At 39.1% G+C, this 18510-nt stretch overlaps 11 non-coding genes across 11 annotated transcripts; all 11 read left to right on the top strand.

Annotated features, from left to right (window-relative positions):
- The first annotated feature begins 1059 nt into the window (after positions 1-1059).
- On the top strand, positions 1060-1132 carry TRNAK-CUU (transfer RNA lysine (anticodon CUU)). Its single transcript has one exon. It is a non-coding gene; the product is annotated as a tRNA-Lys (tRNA).
- A 277-nt stretch (positions 1133-1409) lies between these two features.
- TRNAK-CUU (transfer RNA lysine (anticodon CUU)) lies at positions 1410-1482 on the top strand. Its single transcript has one exon. It is a non-coding gene; the product is annotated as a tRNA-Lys (tRNA).
- A 432-nt stretch (positions 1483-1914) lies between these two features.
- On the top strand, positions 1915-1987 carry TRNAK-CUU (transfer RNA lysine (anticodon CUU)). Its single transcript has one exon. It is a non-coding gene; the product is annotated as a tRNA-Lys (tRNA).
- A 1275-nt stretch (positions 1988-3262) lies between these two features.
- On the top strand, positions 3263-3335 carry TRNAK-CUU (transfer RNA lysine (anticodon CUU)). The gene has a single exon. It is a non-coding gene; the product is annotated as a tRNA-Lys (tRNA).
- A 5050-nt stretch (positions 3336-8385) lies between these two features.
- TRNAK-CUU (transfer RNA lysine (anticodon CUU)) lies at positions 8386-8458 on the top strand. The gene has a single exon. It is a non-coding gene; the product is annotated as a tRNA-Lys (tRNA).
- Positions 8459-8735: 277 nt separating this feature from the next.
- TRNAK-CUU (transfer RNA lysine (anticodon CUU)) lies at positions 8736-8808 on the top strand. The gene has a single exon. It is a non-coding gene; the product is annotated as a tRNA-Lys (tRNA).
- Positions 8809-9240: 432 nt separating this feature from the next.
- On the top strand, positions 9241-9313 carry TRNAK-CUU (transfer RNA lysine (anticodon CUU)). Its single transcript has one exon. It is a non-coding gene; the product is annotated as a tRNA-Lys (tRNA).
- Positions 9314-10588: 1275 nt separating this feature from the next.
- Positions 10589-10661, top strand: TRNAK-CUU (transfer RNA lysine (anticodon CUU)). Its single transcript has one exon. It is a non-coding gene; the product is annotated as a tRNA-Lys (tRNA).
- Positions 10662-13376: 2715 nt separating this feature from the next.
- Positions 13377-13449, top strand: TRNAK-CUU (transfer RNA lysine (anticodon CUU)). Its single transcript has one exon. It is a non-coding gene; the product is annotated as a tRNA-Lys (tRNA).
- Positions 13450-16078: 2629 nt separating this feature from the next.
- TRNAK-CUU (transfer RNA lysine (anticodon CUU)) lies at positions 16079-16151 on the top strand. Its single transcript has one exon. It is a non-coding gene; the product is annotated as a tRNA-Lys (tRNA).
- A 1275-nt stretch (positions 16152-17426) lies between these two features.
- Positions 17427-17499, top strand: TRNAK-CUU (transfer RNA lysine (anticodon CUU)). Its single transcript has one exon. It is a non-coding gene; the product is annotated as a tRNA-Lys (tRNA).
- Positions 17500-18510: the final 1011 nt, after the last annotated feature.

Raw genomic sequence — 18510 nt, 5'->3', positions numbered from 1 at the left:
CTATCTGTGGAAAGCGGCAGTGCAGGGATAGGGAAGAAAACTATAGGCATCCAAAGGAACCTGGCTAGCTCAGTCGGTAGAGCATGAGACTCTTCATTTCAGGGTCGTGGGTTCGAGCCCCGCGTTGGGCGAAAACAACTAAAATTTTAGTGCTTTTTGACCAAAAAAATAGAAATTGAAAGTCTCTTTGTAATATTTTCATTGTTAACATGCAATATATGAATGCATGTCTGGATGATGTGTAATGGGGCAATACCATACCTTAATGTATTCACTGTAAAAGAAAAAGTATGCATCATCTTAGTATAAAATAAAGTGGAGAAAACACAAATAAGACTTTTTTCCACACAGGTTTAATCGGCTATTTCCTGATATTCTTCAATGCGTTCTGATATTGACTGGTAATTGTGTTTGATACTTTCTTAGACTATTTCTGCCTCTGGCTGATGTGTATTTTCTTTCCAAACTCCACCAGAGCCTATGATTACACAGCATCCTATCTGTGGAAAACGGCAGTGCAGGGATAGAGAAGAAAACTATAGGCATCCAAAGGAGCCCGGCTAGCTCAGTCGGTAGAGCATGAGACTCTTAATCTCAGGGTCGTGGGTGCGAGCCCCACGTTGGGCGAAAACAACTAAAATTTTATTGCTTTTTGACCAAAAAAATAGAAATTGAAAGTCTCTTTACAATATTTGCAATATTTTCATTGTTAACATGCAATATATGAATGCATGTCTGGATGATGTGTAATGGGGCAATACCACACCTTAATGTATTCACTGTAAAAGAAAAAGTATGTATCATCTTACTATAAAATAAAGTGGAGAAAACACAAATAAGACTTTTTTCCACACAGGTTTAATCGGCTATTTCCTGATATTCTTCAATGCGTTCTGATATTGACTGGTAATTGTGTTTGATACTTTCTTAGACTATTTCTGCCTCTGGCTGATGTGTATTTTCTTTCCAAACTCCACCAGAGCCTATGATTACACAGCATCCTATCTGTGGAAAGCGGCAGTGCAGGGATAGGGAAGAAAACTATAGGCATCCAAAGGAGCCCGGCTAGCTCAGTCGGTAGAGCATGAGACTCTTAATCTCAGGGTCGTGGGTTCGAGCCCCACGTTGGGCGAAAACAACTAAAATTTTAGTGCTTTTTGACCAAAAAAATACATCCTATCTGTGGAAAACGGCAGTGCAGGGATAGGGAAGAAAATTATAAGTATCCAAAGGAGCCCGGCTAGCTCAGTCGGTAGAGCATGAGAATCTTAATCTCAGGGTTGTGGGTTCGAGCCCCACGTTGGGCAAAAACAACTAAAATTGTAGGACTTTTTGACCAAAAAAATACATCCTATCTGTGGAAAACGGCAGTGCAGGGATAGGGAAGAAAACTATAGGCATCCAAAGGAGCCCGGCTAGCTCAGTCGGTAGAGCATGAGACTCTTAATCTCAGGGTCGTGGGTTCGAGCCCCACGTTGGGCGAAAACAACTAAAATTTTAGTGCTTTTTGACCAAAAACATAGAAATTGAAAGTCTCTTTACAATATTTGCAATATTTTCACTGTTAACATGCAATATATGAATGCATGTCTGGATGATGTGTAATGGGGCAATACCACACCTTAATGTATTCACTGTAAAAGAAAAAGTATGTATCATCTTACTATAAAATAAAGTGGAGAAAACACAAATAAGACTTTTTTCCACACAGGTTTAATCGGCTATTTCCTGATATTCTTCAATGCGTTCTGATATTGACTGGTAATTGTGTTTGATACTTTCTTAGACTATTTCTGCCTCTGGCTGATGTGTATTTTCTTTCCAAACTCCACCAGAGCCTATGATTACACAGCATCCTATCTGTGGAAAACGGCAGTGCAGGGATAGGGAAGAAAACTATAGGCATCCAAAGGAGCCCGGCTAGCTCAGTCGGTAGAGCATGAGACTCTTAATCTCAGGGTCGTGGGTTCGAGCCCCACGTTGGGCGAACACAACAAAAATTGTAATGCTTTTTGACCAAAAAAATACATCCTATCTGTGGAAAACGGCAGTGCAGGGATAGGGAAGAAAACTATAGGCATCTAAGGGAGCCTGGCTAGCTCAGTCGGTAGAGCATGAGACTCTTAATCTCAGGGTCGTGGGTTCGAGCCCCACGTTGGGCGAAAACAACTAAAATTTTAGTGCTTTTTGACCAAAAAAATAGAAATTGAAAGTCTCTTTACAATATTTGCAATATTTTCATTGTTAACATGCAATATATGAATGCATGTCTGGATGATGTGTAATGGGGCAATACCACACCTTAATGTATTCACTGTAAAAGAAAAAGTATGTATCATCTTACTATAAAATAAAGTGGAGAAAACACAAATAAGACTTTTTTCCACACAGGTTTAATCGGCTATTTCCTGATATTCTTCAATGCGTTCTGATATTGACTGGTAATTGTGTTTGATACTTTCTTAGACTATTTCTGCCTCTGGCTGATGTGTATTTTCTTTCCAAACTCCACCAGAGCCTATGATTACACAGCATCCTATCTGTGGAAAACGGCAGTGCAGGGATAGGGAAGAAAACTATAAGCATCCAAAGGAGCCCGGCTAGCTCAGTCGGTAGAGCATGAGACTCTTAATCTCAGGGTCGTGGGTTCGAGCCGCACGTTGGGCGAAAACAACTAAAATTTTAGTGCTTTTTGACCAAAAAAATACATCCTATCTGTGGAAAACGGCAGTGCAGGGATAGGGAAGAAAACTATAGGCATCCAAAGGAGCCTGGCTAGCTCAGTCGGTAGAGCATGAGACTCTTAATCTCAGGGTCGCCACGTTGGGTGAAAACAACTAAAATTTTAGTGCTTTTTGACCAAAAAAATAGAAATTGAAAGTCTCTTTACAATATTTGCAATATTTTCATTGTTAACATGCAATATATGAATGCATGTCTGGATGATGTGTAATGGGGCAATACCACACCTTAATGTATTCACTGTAAAAGAAAAAGTATGTATCATCTTACTATAAAATAAAGTGGAGAAAACACAAATAAGACTTTTTTCCACACAGGTTTAATCGGCTATTTCCTGATATTCTTCAATGCGTTCTGATATTGACTGGTAATTGTGTTTGATACTTTCTTAGACTATTTCTGCCTCTGGCTGATGTGTATTTTCTTTCCAAACTCCACCAGAGCCTATGATTACACAGCATCCTATCTGTGGAAAGCGGCAGTGCAGGGATAGGGAAGAAAACTATAGGCATCCAAAGGAGCCCGGCTAGCTCAGTCGGTAGAGCATGAGACTCTTAATCTCAGGGTCGTGGGTTCGAGCCCCACGTTGGGCGAAAACAACTAAAATTTTAGTGCTTTTTGACCAAAAAAATACATCCTATCTGTGGAAAACGGCAGTGCAGGGATAGGGAAGAAAATTATAGGTATCCAAAGGAGCCCGGCTAGCTCAGTCGGTAGAGCATGAGACTCTTAATCTCAGGGTTGTGGGTTCGAGCCCCACGTTGGGCAAAAACAACTAAAATTGTAGGACTTTTTGACCAAAAAAATACATCCTATCTGTGGAAAACGGCAGTGCAGGGATAGGGAAGAAAACTATAGGCATCCAAAGGAGCCCGGCTAGCTCAGTCGGTAGAGCATGAGACTCTTAATCTCAGGGTCGTGGGTTCGAGCCGCACGTTGGGCGAAAACAACTAAAATTTTAGTGCTTTTTGACCAAAAAAATACATCCTATCTGTGGAAAACGGCAGTGCAGGGATAGGGAAGAAAACTATAGGCATCCAAAGGAGCCCGGCTAGCTCAGTCGGTAGAGCATGAGACTCTTAATCTCAGGGTCGCCACGTTGGGTGAAAACAACTAAAATTTTAGTTCTTTTTGACCAAAAAAATAGAAATTGAAAGTCTCTTTACAATATTTGCAATATTTTGATTGTTAACATGCAATATATGAATGCATGTCTGGATGATGTCTAATGGGGCAATACAACACCTTAATGTATTCACTGTAAAAGAAAAAGTATGTATCATCTTACTATAAAATAAAGTGGAGAAAACACAAATACGACTTTTTTCCACACAGGTTTAATCGGCTATTTCCTGATATTCTTCAATGCGTTCTGATATTGACTGGTAATTGTGTTTGATACTTTCTTAGACTATTTCTGCCTCTGGCTGATGTGTATTTTCTTTCCAAACTCCACCAGAGCCTATGATTACACAGCATCCTATCTGTGGAAAACGGCAGTGCAGGGATAGGGAAGAAAACTATAGGCATTCAAAGGAGCCCGGCTAGCTCAGTCGGTAGAGCATGAGACTCTTAATCTCAGGGTTGTGGGTTCGAGCCCCACGTTGGGTGAAAACAACTAAAATTGTAGTGCTTTTTGACGAAAAAATACATCCTATCTGTGGAAAGCGGCAGTGCAGGGATAGGGAAGAAAACGTTGGGCGAAAACAACTAAAATTTTCGTGCTTTTTGACCAAAAAAATAGAAATTGAAAGTCTCTTTACAATATTTGCAATATTTTGATTGTTAACATGCAATATATGAATGCATGTCTGGATGATGTGTAATGGGGCAATACCACACCTTAATGTATTCACTGTAAGAGAAAAAGTATGTATCATCTTACTATAAAATAAAGTGGAGAAAACACAAATAAGACTTTTTTCCACACAGGTTTAATCGGCTATTTCCTGATATTCTTCAATGCGTTCTGATATTGACTGGTAATTGTGTTTGATACTTTCTTAGACTATTTCTGCCTCTGGCTGATGTGTATTTTCTTTCCAAACTCCACCAGAGCCTATGATTACACAGCATCCTATCTGTGGAAAGCGGCAGTGCAGGGATAGGGAAGAAAACTATAGGCATCCAAAGGAACCTGGCTAGCTCAGTCGGTAGAGCATGAGACTCTTCATTTCAGGGTCGTGGGTTCGAGCCCTGCGTTGGGCGAAAACAACTAAAATTTTAGTGCTTTTTCACCAAAAAAATAGAAATTGAAAGTCTCTTTGTAATATTTTCATTGTTAACATGCAATATATGAATGCATGTCTGGATGATGTGTAATGGGGCAATACCATACCTTAATGTATTCACTGTAAAAGAAAAAGTATGCATCATCTTACTATAAAATAAAGTGGAGAAAACACAAATAAGACTTTTTTCCACACAGGTTTAATCGGCTATTTCCTGATATTCTTCAATGCGTTCTGATATTGACTGGTAATTGTGTTTGATACTTTCTTAGACTATTTCTGCCTCTGGCTGATGTGTATTTTCTTTCCAAACTCCACCAGAGCCTATGATTACACAGCATCCTATCTGTGGAAAGCGGCAGTGCAGGGATAGGGAAGAAAACTATAGGCATCCAAAGGAGCCCGGCTAGCTCAGTCAGTAGAGCATGAGACTCTTAATCTCAGGGTCGTGGGTGCGAACCCCACGTTGGGCGAAAACAACTAAAATTTTAGTGCTTTTTGACCAAAAAAATAGAAATTGAAAGTCTCTTTACAATATTTGCAATATTTTGATTGTTAACATGCAATATATGAATGCATGTCTGGATGATTTGTAATGGGGCAATACCACACCTTAATGTATTCACTGTAAAAGAAAAAGTATGTATCATCTTACTATAAAATAAAGTGGAGAAAACACAAATAAGACTTTTTTCCACACAGGTTTAATCGGCTATTTCCTGATATTCTTCAATGCGTTCTGATATTGACTGGTAATTGTGTTTGATACTTTCTTAGACTATTTCTGCCTCTGGCTGATGTGTATTTTCTTTCCAAACTCCACCAGAGCCTATGATTACACAGCATCCTATCTGTGGAAAACGGCAATGCAGGGATAGAGAAGAAAACTATAGGCATCCAAAGGAGCCCGGCTAGCTCAGTCGGTAGAGCATGAGACTCTTAATCTCAGGGTCGTGGGTGCGAGCCCCACGTTGGGCGAAAACAACTAAAATTTTATTGCTTTTTGACCAAAAAAATAGAAATTGAAAGTCTCTTTACAATATTTGCAATATTTTGATTGTTAACATGCAATATATGAATGCATGTCTGGATGATGTGTAATGGGGCAATACCACACCTTAATGTATTCACTGTAAAAGAAAAAGTATGTATCATCTTACTATAAAATAAAGTGGAGAAAACACAAATAAGACTTTTTTCCACACAGGTTTAATCGGCTATTTCCTGATATTCTTCAATGCGTTCTGATATTGACTGGTAATTGTGTTTGATACTTTCTTAGACTATTTCTGCCTCTGGCTGATGTGTATTTTCTTTCCAAACTCCACCAGAGCCTATGATTACACAGCATCCTATCTGTGGAAAGCGGCAGTGCAGGGATAGGGAAGAAAACTATAGGCATCCAAAGGAACCTGGCTAGCTCAGTCGGTAGAGCATGAGACTCTTCATTTCAGGGTCGTGGGTTCGAGCCCCGCGTTGGGCGAAAACAACTAAAATTTTAGTGCTTTTTGACCAAAAAAATAGAAATTGAAAGTCTCTTTGTAATATTTTCATTGTTAACATGCAATATATGAATGCATGTCTGGATGATGTGTAATGGGGCAATACCATACCTTAATGTATTCACTGTAAAAGAAAAAGTATGCATCATCTTACTATAAAATAAAGTGGAGAAAACACAAATAAGACTTTTTTCCACACAGGTTTAATCGGCTATTTCCTGATATTCTTCAATGCGTTCTGATATTGACTGGTAATTGTGTTTGATACTTTCTTAGACTATTTCTGCCTCTGGCTGATGTGTATTTTCTTTCCAAACTCCACCAGAGCCTATGATTACACAGCATCCTATCTGTGGAAAGCGGCAGTGCAGGGATAGGGAAGAAAACTATAGACATCCAAAGGAGCCCGGCTAGCTCAGTCGGTAGAGCATGAGACTCTTAATCTCAGGGTCGTGGGTGCGAACCCCACGTTGGGCGAAAACAACTAAAATTTTAGTGCTTTTTGACCAAAAAAATAGAAATTGAAAGTCTCTTTACAATATTTGCAATATTTTGATTGTTAACATGCAATATATGAATGCATGTCTGGATGATGTGTAATGGGGCAATACCACACCTTAATGTATTCACTGTAAAAGAAAAAGTATGTATCATCTTACTATAAAATAAAGTGGAGAAAACACAAATAAGACTTTTTTCCACACAGGTTTAATCGGCTATTTCCTGATATTCTTCAATGCGTTCTGATATTGACTGGTAATTGTGTTTGATACTTTCTTAGACTATTTCTGCCTCTGGCTGATGTGTATTTTCTTTCCAAACTCCACCAGAGCCTATGATTACACAGCATCCTATCTGTGGAAAGCGGCAGTGCAGGGATAGGGAAGAAAACTATAGGCATCCAAAGGAACCTGGCTAGCTCAGTCGGTAGAGCATGAGACTCTTCATTTCAGGGTCGTGGGTTCGAGCCCCGCGTTGGGCGAAAACAACTAAAATTTTAGTGCTTTTTGACCAAAAAAATAGAAATTGAAAGTCTCTTTGTAATATTTTCATTGTTAACATGCAATATATGAATGCATGTCTGGATGATGTGTAATGGGGCAATACCATACCTTAATGTATTCACTGTAAAAGAAAAAGTATGCATCATCTTAGTATAAAATAAAGTGGAGAAAACACAAATAAGACTTTTTTCCACACAGGTTTAATCGGCTATTTCCTGATATTCTTCAATGCGTTCTGATATTGACTGGTAATTGTGTTTGATACTTTCTTAGACTATTTCTGCCTCTGGCTGATGTGTATTTTCTTTCCAAACTCCACCAGAGCCTATGATTACACAGCATCCTATCTGTGGAAAACGGCAGTGCAGGGATAGAGAAGAAAACTATAGGCATCCAAAGGAGCCCGGCTAGCTCAGTCGGTAGAGCATGAGACTCTTAATCTCAGGGTCGTGGGTGCGAGCCCCACGTTGGGCGAAAACAACTAAAATTTTATTGCTTTTTGACCAAAAAAATAGAAATTGAAAGTCTCTTTACAATATTTGCAATATTTTCATTGTTAACATGCAATATATGAATGCATGTCTGGATGATGTGTAATGGGGCAATACCACACCTTAATGTATTCACTGTAAAAGAAAAAGTATGTATCATCTTACTATAAAATAAAGTGGAGAAAACACAAATAAGACTTTTTTCCACACAGGTTTAATCGGCTATTTCCTGATATTCTTCAATGCGTTCTGATATTGACTGGTAATTGTGTTTGATACTTTCTTAGACTATTTCTGCCTCTGGCTGATGTGTATTTTCTTTCCAAACTCCACCAGAGCCTATGATTACACAGCATCCTATCTGTGGAAAGCGGCAGTGCAGGGATAGGGAAGAAAACTATAGGCATCCAAAGGAGCCCGGCTAGCTCAGTCGGTAGAGCATGAGACTCTTAATCTCAGGGTCGTGGGTTCGAGCCCCACGTTGGGCGAAAACAACTAAAATTTTAGTGCTTTTTGACCAAAAAAATACATCCTATCTGTGGAAAACGGCAGTGCAGGGATAGGGAAGAAAATTATAAGTATCCAAAGGAGCCCGGCTAGCTCAGTCGGTAGAGCATGAGAATCTTAATCTCAGGGTTGTGGGTTCGAGCCCCACGTTGGGCAAAAACAACTAAAATTGTAGGACTTTTTGACCAAAAAAATACATCCTATCTGTGGAAAACGGCAGTGCAGGGATAGGGAAGAAAACTATAGGCATCCAAAGGAGCCCGGCTAGCTCAGTCGGTAGAGCATGAGACTCTTAATCTCAGGGTCGTGGGTTCGAGCCCCACGTTGGGCGAAAACAACTAAAATTTTAGTGCTTTTTGACCAAAAACATAGAAATTGAAAGTCTCTTTACAATATTTGCAATATTTTCACTGTTAACATGCAATATATGAATGCATGTCTGGATGATGTGTAATGGGGCAATACCACACCTTAATGTATTCACTGTAAAAGAAAAAGTATGTATCATCTTACTATAAAATAAAGTGGAGAAAACACAAATAAGACTTTTTTCCACACAGGTTTAATCGGCTATTTCCTGATATTCTTCAATGCGTTCTGATATTGACTGGTAATTGTGTTTGATACTTTCTTAGACTATTTCTGCCTCTGGCTGATGTGTATTTTCTTTCCAAACTCCACCAGAGCCTATGATTACACAGCATCCTATCTGTGGAAAACGGCAGTGCAGGGATAGGGAAGAAAACTATAGGCATCCAAAGGAGCCCGGCTAGCTCAGTCGGTAGAGCATGAGACTCTTAATCTCAGGGTCGTGGGTTCGAGCCCCACGTTGGGCGAACACAACAAAAATTGTAATGCTTTTTGACCAAAAAAATACATCCTATCTGTGGAAAACGGCAGTGCAGGGATAGGGAAGAAAACTATAGGCATCTAAGGGAGCCTGGCTAGCTCAGTCGGTAGAGCATGAGACTCTTAATCTCAGGGTCGTGGGTTCGAGCCCCACGTTGGGCGAAAACAACTAAAATTTTAGTGCTTTTTGACCAAAAAAATAGAAATTGAAAGTCTCTTTACAATATTTGCAATATTTTCATTGTTAACATGCAATATATGAATGCATGTCTGGATGATGTGTAATGGGGCAATACCACACCTTAATGTATTCACTGTAAAAGAAAAAGTATGTATCATCTTACTATAAAATAAAGTGGAGAAAACACAAATAAGACTTTTTTCCACACAGGTTTAATCGGCTATTTCCTGATATTCTTCAATGCGTTCTGATATTGACTGGTAATTGTGTTTGATACTTTCTTAGACTATTTCTGCCTCTGGCTGATGTGTATTTTCTTTCCAAACTCCACCAGAGCCTATGATTACACAGCATCCTATCTGTGGAAAACGGCAGTGCAGGGATAGGGAAGAAAACTATAAGCATCCAAAGGAGCCCGGCTAGCTCAGTCGGTAGAGCATGAGACTCTTAATCTCAGGGTCGTGGGTTCGAGCCGCACGTTGGGCGAAAACAACTAAAATTTTAGTGCTTTTTGACCAAAAAAATACATCCTATCTGTGGAAAACGGCAGTGCAGGGATAGGGAAGAAAACTATAGGCATCCAAAGGAGCCTGGCTAGCTCAGTCGGTAGAGCATGAGACTCTTAATCTCAGGGTCGCCACGTTGGGTGAAAACAACTAAAATTTTAGTGCTTTTTGACCAAAAAAATAGAAATTGAAAGTCTCTTTACAATATTTGCAATATTTTCATTGTTAACATGCAATATATGAATGCATGTCTGGATGATGTGTAATGGGGCAATACCACACCTTAATGTATTCACTGTAAAAGAAAAAGTATGTATCATCTTACTATAAAATAAAGTGGAGAAAACACAAATAAGACTTTTTTCCACACAGGTTTAATCGGCTATTTCCTGATATTCTTCAATGCGTTCTGATATTGACTGGTAATTGTGTTTGATACTTTCTTAGACTATTTCTGCCTCTGGCTGATGTGTATTTTCTTTCCAAACTCCACCAGAGCCTATGATTACACAGCATCCTATCTGTGGAAAGCGGCAGTGCAGGGATAGGGAAGAAAACTATAGGCATCCAAAGGAGCCCGGCTAGCTCAGTCGGTAGAGCATGAGACTCTTAATCTCAGGGTCGTGGGTTCGAGCCCCACGTTGGGCGAAAACAACTAAAATTTTAGTGCTTTTTGACCAAAAAAATACATCCTATCTGTGGAAAACGGCAGTGCAGGGATAGGGAAGAAAATTATAGGTATCCAAAGGAGCCCGGCTAGCTCAGTCGGTAGAGCATGAGACTCTTAATCTCAGGGTTGTGGGTTCGAGCCCCACGTTGGGCAAAAACAACTAAAATTGTAGGACTTTTTGACCAAAAAAATACATCCTATCTGTGGAAAACGGCAGTGCAGGGATAGGGAAGAAAACTATAGGCATCCAAAGGAGCCCGGCTAGCTCAGTCGGTAGAGCATGAGACTCTTAATCTCAGGGTCGTGGGTTCGAGCCGCACGTTGGGCGAAAACAACTAAAATTTTAGTGCTTTTTGACCAAAAAAATACATCCTATCTGTGGAAAACGGCAGTGCAGGGATAGGGAAGAAAACTATAGGCATCCAAAGGAGCCCGGCTAGCTCAGTCGGTAGAGCATGAGACTCTTAATCTCAGGGTCGCCACGTTGGGTGAAAACAACTAAAATTTTAGTTCTTTTTGACCAAAAAAATAGAAATTGAAAGTCTCTTTACAATATTTGCAATATTTTGATTGTTAACATGCAATATATGAATGCATGTCTGGATGATGTCTAATGGGGCAATACAACACCTTAATGTATTCACTGTAAAAGAAAAAGTATGTATCATCTTACTATAAAATAAAGTGGAGAAAACACAAATACGACTTTTTTCCACACAGGTTTAATCGGCTATTTCCTGATATTCTTCAATGCGTTCTGATATTGACTGGTAATTGTGTTTGATACTTTCTTAGACTATTTCTGCCTCTGGCTGATGTGTATTTTCTTTCCAAACTCCACCAGAGCCTATGATTACACAGCATCCTATCTGTGGAAAACGGCAGTGCAGGGATAGGGAAGAAAACTATAGGCATTCAAAGGAGCCCGGCTAGCTCAGTCGGTAGAGCATGAGACTCTTAATCTCAGGGTTGTGGGTTCGAGCCCCACGTTGGGTGAAAACAACTAAAATTGTAGTGCTTTTTGACGAAAAAATACATCCTATCTGTGGAAAGCGGCAGTGCAGGGATAGGGAAGAAAACGTTGGGCGAAAACAACTAAAATTTTCGTGCTTTTTGACCAAAAAAATAGAAATTGAAAGTCTCTTTACAATATTTGCAATATTTTCATTGTTAACATGCAATATATGAATGCATGTCTGGATGATGTGTAATGGGGCAATACCACACCTTAATGTATTCACTGTAAAAGAAAAAGTATGTATCATCTTACTATAAAATAAAGTGGAGAAAACACAAATAAGACTTTTTTCCACACAGGTTTAATCGGCTATTTCCTGATATTCTTCAATGCGTTCTGATATTGACTGGTAATTGTGTTTGATACTTTCTTAGACTATTTCTGCCTCTGGCTGATGTGTATTTTCTTTCCAAACTCCACCAGAGCCTATGATTACACAGCATCCTATCTGTGGAAAACGGCAGTGCAGGGATAGGGAAGAAAACTATAGGCATCTAAAGGAGCCTGGCTAGCTCAGTCGGTAGAGCATGAGACTCTTAATCTCAGGGTCGTGGGTTCGAGCCCCACGTTGGGCGAAAACAACTAAAATTTTAGTGCTTTTTGACCAAAAAAATAGAAATTGAAAGTCTCTTTACAATATTTGCAATATTTTCATTGTTAACATGCAATATATGAATGCATGTCTGGATGATGTGTAATGGGGCAATACCACACCTTAATGTATTCACTGTAAAAGAAAAAGTATGTATCATCTTACTATAAAATAAAGTGGAGAAAACACAAATAAGACTTTTTTCCACACAGGTTTAATCGGCTATTTCCTGATATTCTTCAATGCGTTCTGATATTGACTGGTAATTGTGTTTGATACTTTCTTAGACTATTTCTGCCTCTGGCTGATGTGTATTTTCTTTCCAAACTCCACCAGAGCCTATGATTACACAGCATCCTATCTGTGGAAAACGGCAGTGCAGGGATAGGGAAGAAAACTATAAGCATCCAAAGGAGCCCGGCTAGCTCAGTCGGTAGAGCATGAGACTCTTAATCTCAGGGTCGTGGGTTCGAGCCGCACGTTGGGCGAAAACAACTAAAATTTTAGTGCTTTTTGACCAAAAAAATACATCCTATCTGTGGAAAACGGCAGTGCAGGGATAGGGAAGAAAACTATAGGCATCCAAAGGAGCCTGGCTAGCTCAGTCGGTAGAGCATGAGACTCTTAATCTCAGGGTCGCCACGTTGGGTGAAAACAACTAAAATTTTAGTGCTTTTTGACCAAAAAAATAGAAATTGAAAGTCTCTTTACAATATTTGCAATATTTTGATTGTTAACATGCAATATATGAATGCATGTCTGGATGATGTCTAATGGGGCAATACAACACCTTAATGTATTCACTGTAAAAGAAAAAGTATGTATCATCTTACTATAAAATAAAGTGGAGAAAACACAAATACGACTTTTTTCCACACAGGTTTAATCGGCTATTTCCTGATATTCTTCAATGCGTTCTGATATTGACTGGTAATTGTGTTTGATACTTTCTTAGACTATTTCTGCCTCTGGCTGATGTGTATTTTCTTTCCAAACTCCACCAGAGCCTATGATTACACAGCATCCTATCTGTGGAAAACGGCAGTGCAGGGATAGGGAAGAAAACTATAGGCATTCAAAAGAGCCCGGCTAGCTCAGTCGGTAGAGCATGAGACTCTTAATCTCAGGGTCGTGGGTTCGAGCCCCACGTTGGGCGAAAACAACTAAAATTGTAGTGCTTTTTGACCAAAAAAATACATCCTATCTGTGGAAAGCGGCAGTGCAGGGATAGGGAAGAAAACGTTGGGCGAAAACAACTAAAATTTTCGTGCTTTTTGACCAAAAAAATAGAAATTGAAAGTCTCTTTACAATATTTGCAATATTTTCATTGTTAACATGCAATATATGAATGCATGTCTGGATGATGTGTAATGGGGCAATACCACACCTTAATGTATTCACTGTAAAAGAAAAAGTATGTATCATCTTACTATAAAATAAAGTGGAGAAAACACAAATAAGACTTTTTTCCACACAGGTTTAATCGGCTATTTCCTGATATTCTTCAATGCGTTCTGATATTGACTGGTAATTGTGTTTGATACTTTCTTAGACTATTTCTGCCTCTGGCTGATGTGTATTTTCTTTCCAAACTCCACCAGAGCCTATGATTACACAGCATCCTATCTGTGGAAAACGGCAGTGCAGGGATAGGGAAGAAAACTATAGGTATCCAAAGGAGCCCGGCTAGCTCAGTCGGTAGGGCATGAGACTCTTAATCTCAGGGTCGTGGGTTCGAGCCCCACGTTGGGCGAAAACAACTAAAATTGTAGTGCTTTTTGACCAAAAAAATACATCCTATCTGTGGAAAGCGGCAGTGCAGGGATAGGGAAGAAAACGTTGGGCGAAAACAACTAAAATTTTCGTGCTTTTTGACCAAAAAAATAGAAATTGAAAGTCTCTTTACAATATTTGCAATATTTTCATTGTTAACATGCAATATATGAATGCATGTCTGGATGATGTGTAATGGGGCAATACCACACCTTAATGTATTCACTGTAAAAGAAAAAGTATGTATCATCTTACTATAAAATAAAGTGGAGAAAACACAAATAAGACTTTTTTCCACACAGGTTTAATCGGCTATTTCCTGATATTCTTCAATGCGTTCTGATATTGACTGGTAATTGTGTTTGATACTTTCTTAGACTATTTCTGCCTCTGGCTGATGTGTATTTTCTTTCCAAACTCCACCAGAGCCTATGATTACACAGCATCCTATCTGTGGAAAACGGCAGTGCAGGGATAGGGAAGAAAACTATAGGTATCCAAAGGAGCCCGGCTAGCTCAGTCGGTAGGGCATGAGACTCTTAATCTCAGGGTCGTGGGTTCGAGCCCCACGTTGGGGGAAAACAACTAAAATTTTAGTGCTTTTTGACCAAAAAAATAGAAATTGAAAGTCTCTTTGCAATATTTTCATTGTTAACATGCAATATATGAATGCATGTCTGGATGATGTGTAATGGGGCAATACCATACCTTAATGTATTCACTGTAAAAGAAAAAGTATGCATCATCTTACTATAAAATAAAGTGGAGAAAACACAAATAAGACTTTTTTCCACACAGGTTTAATCGGCTATTTCCTGATATTCTTCAATGCGTTCTGATATTGACTGGTAATTGTGTTTGATACTTTCTTAGACTATTTCTGCCTCTGGCTGATGTGTATTTTCTTTCCAAACTCCACCAGAGCCTATGATTACACAGCATCCTATCTGTGGAAAGCGGCAGTGCAGGGATAGGGAAGAAAACTATAGGCATCAAAAGGAGCCCGGCTAGCTCAGTCGGTAGAGCATGAGACTCTTAATCTCAGGGTCGTGGGTGCGAACCCCACGTTGGGCAAAAACAACTAAAATTTTAGTGCTTTTTGACCAAAAAAATAGAAATTGAAAGTCTCTTTACAATATTTGCAATATTTTGATTGTTAATATGCAATATATGAATGCATGTCTGGATGATTTGTAATGGGGCAATACCACACCTTAATGTATTCACTGTAAAAGAAAAAGTATGTATCATCTTACTATAAAATAAAGTGGAGAAAACACAAATAAGACTTTTTTCCACACAGGTTTAATCGGCTATTTCCTGATATTCTTCAATGCGTTCTGATATTGACTGGTAATTGTGTTTGATACTTTCTTAGACTATTTCTGCCTCTGGCTGATGTGTATTTTCTTTCCAAACTCCACCAGAGCCTATGATTACACAGCATCCTATCTGTGGAAAGCGGCAGTGCAGGGATAGGGAAGAAAACTATAGGCATCCAAAGGAGCCCGGCTAGCTCAGTCGGTAGAGCATGAGACTCTTAATCTCAGGGTCGTGGGTGCGAACCCCACGTTGGGCGAAAACAACTAAAATTTTAGTGCTTTTTGACCAAAAAAATAGAAATTGAAAGTCTCTTTACAATATTTGCAATATTTTGATTGTTAACATGCAATATATGAATGCATGTCTGGATGATTTGTAATGGGGCAATACCACACCTTAATGTATTCACTGTAAAAGAAAAAGTATGTATCATCTTACTATAAAATAAAGTGGAGAAAACACAAATAAGACTTTTTTCCACACAGGTTTAATCGGCTATTTCCAGATATTCTTCAATGCGTTCTGATATTGACTGGTAATTGTGTTTGATACTTTCTTAGACTATTTCTGCCTCTGGCTGATGTGTATTTTCTTTCCAAACTCCACCAGAGCCTATGATTACACAGCATCCTATCTGTGGAAAGCGGCAGTGCAGGGATAGGGAAGAAAACTATAAGCATCCAAAGGAGCCCGGCTAGCTCAGTCGGTAGAGCATGAGACTCTTAATCTCAGGGTCGTGGGTTCGAGCCCCACGTTGGGCGAAAACAACTAAAATTGTAGTGCTTTTTGACCAAAAAAATACATCCTTTCTGTGGAAAACGGCAGTGCAGGGATAGGGAAGAAAACTATAGGCAGCCAAAGGAGCCCGGCTAGCTCAGTCGGTAGAGCGTGAGACTCTTAATCTCAGAGTCGTGGGTTCGAGCCCCACGTTGGGCGAAAACAACTAAAATTTTAGTGCTTTTTGACCAAAAAAATAGAAATTGAAAGTCTCTTTACAATATTTGCAATATTTTCATTGTTAACATGCAATATATGAATGCATGTCTGGATGATGTGTAATGGGGCAATACCACACCTTAATGTATTCACTGTAAAAGAAAAAGTATGTATCAACTTACTATAAAATAAAGTGGAGAAAACACAAATAAGACTTTTTTCCACACAGGTTTAATCGGCTATTTCCTGATATTCTTCAATGCGTTCTGATATTGACTGGTAATTGTGTTTGATACTTTCTTAGACTATTTCTGCCTCTGGCTGATGTGTATTTTCTTTCCAAACTCCACCAGAGCCTATGATTACACAGCATCCTATCTGTGGAAAACGGCAGTGCAGGGATAGGGAAGAAAACTATAAGCATCCAAAGGAGCCCGGCTAGCTCAGTCGGTAGAGCATGAGACTCTTAATCTCAGGGTCGTGGGTTCGAGCCGCACGTTGGGCGAAAACAACTAAAATTTTAGTGCTTTTTGACCAAAAAAATACATCCTATCTGTGGAAAACGGCAGTGCAGGGATAGGGAAGAAAACTATAGGCATCCAAAGGAGCCTGGCTAGCTCAGTCGGTAGAGCATGAGACTCTTAATCTCAGGGTCGCCACGTTGGGTGAAAACAACTAAAATTTTAGTGCTTTTTGACCAAAAAAATAGAAATTGAAAGTCTCTTTACAATATTTGCAATATTTTGATTGTTAACATGCAATATATGAATGCATGTCTGGATGATGTCTAATGGGGCAATACAACACCTTAATGTATTCACTGTAAAAGAAAAAGTATGTATCATCTTACTATAAAATAAAGTGGAGAAAACACAAATACGACTTTTTTCCACACAGGTTTAATCGGCTATTTCCTGATATTCTTCAATGCGTTCTGATATTGACTGGTAATTGTGTTTGATACTTTCTTAGACTATTTCTGCCTCTGGCTGATGTGTATTTTCTTTCCAAACTCCACCAGAGCCTATGATTACACAGCATCCTATCTGTGGAAAGCGGCAGTGCAGGGATAGGGAAGAAAACTATAGGCATTCAAAGGAGCCCGGCTAGCTCAGTCGGTAGAGCATGAGACTCTTAATCTCAGGGTCGTGGGTTCGAGCCCCACGTTGGGCGAAAACAACTAAAATTGTAGTGCTTTTTGACCAAAAAAATACATCCTATCTGTGGAAAGCGGCAGTGCAGGGATAGGGAAGAAAACGTTGGGCGAAAACAACTAAAATTTTCGTGCTTTTTGACCAAAAAAATAGAAATTGAAAGTCTCTTTACAATATTTGCAATATTTTCATTGTTAACATGCAATATATGAATGCATGTCTGGATGATGTGTAATGGGGCAATACCACACCTTAATGTATTCACTGTAAAAGAAAAAGTATGTATCATCTTACTATAAAATAAAGTGGAGAAAACACAAATAAGACTTTTTTCCACACAGGTTTAATCGGCTATTTCCTGATATTCTTCAATGCGTTCTGATATTGACTGGTAATTGTGTTTGATACTTTCTTAGACTATTTCTGCCTCTGGCTGATGTGTATTTTCTTTCCAAACTCCACCAGAGCCTATGATTACACAGCATCCTATCTGTGGAAAACGGCAGTGCAGGGATAGGGAAGAAAACTATAGGTATCCAAAGGAGCCCGGCTAGCTCAGTCGGTAGGGCATGAGACTCTTAATCTCAGGGTCGTGGGTTCGAGCCCCACGTTGGGGGAAAACAACTAAAATTTTAGTGCTTTTTGACCAAAAAAATAGAAATTGAAAGTCTCTTTGCAATATTTTCATTGTTAACATGCAATATATGAATGCATGTCTGGATGATGTGTAATGGGGCAATACCATACCTTAATGTATTCACTGTAAAAGAAAAAGTATGCATCATCTTACTATAAAATAAAGTGGAGAAAACACAAATAAGACTTTTTTCCACACAGGTTTAATCGGCTATTTCCTGATATTCTTCAATGCGTTCTGATATTGACTGGTAATTGTGTTTGATACTTTCTTAGACTATTTCTGCCTCTGGCTGATGTGTATTTTCTTTCCAAACTCCACCAGAGCCTATGATTACACAGCATCCTATCTGTGGAAAGCGGCAGTGCAGGGATAGGGAAGAAAACTATAGGC

This window comes from Ambystoma mexicanum, chromosome 4q (genome assembly GCF_040938575.1).
Source record: "Ambystoma mexicanum isolate Mex_15411 chromosome 4q, UKY_AmexF1_1, whole genome shotgun sequence".
Classification (NCBI taxonomy): domain Eukaryota; kingdom Metazoa; phylum Chordata; class Amphibia; order Caudata; family Ambystomatidae; genus Ambystoma; species Ambystoma mexicanum.
Note: the sequence above shows the minus strand (reverse complement) of the source record. Positions and strands in the feature narration are given on the sequence as shown.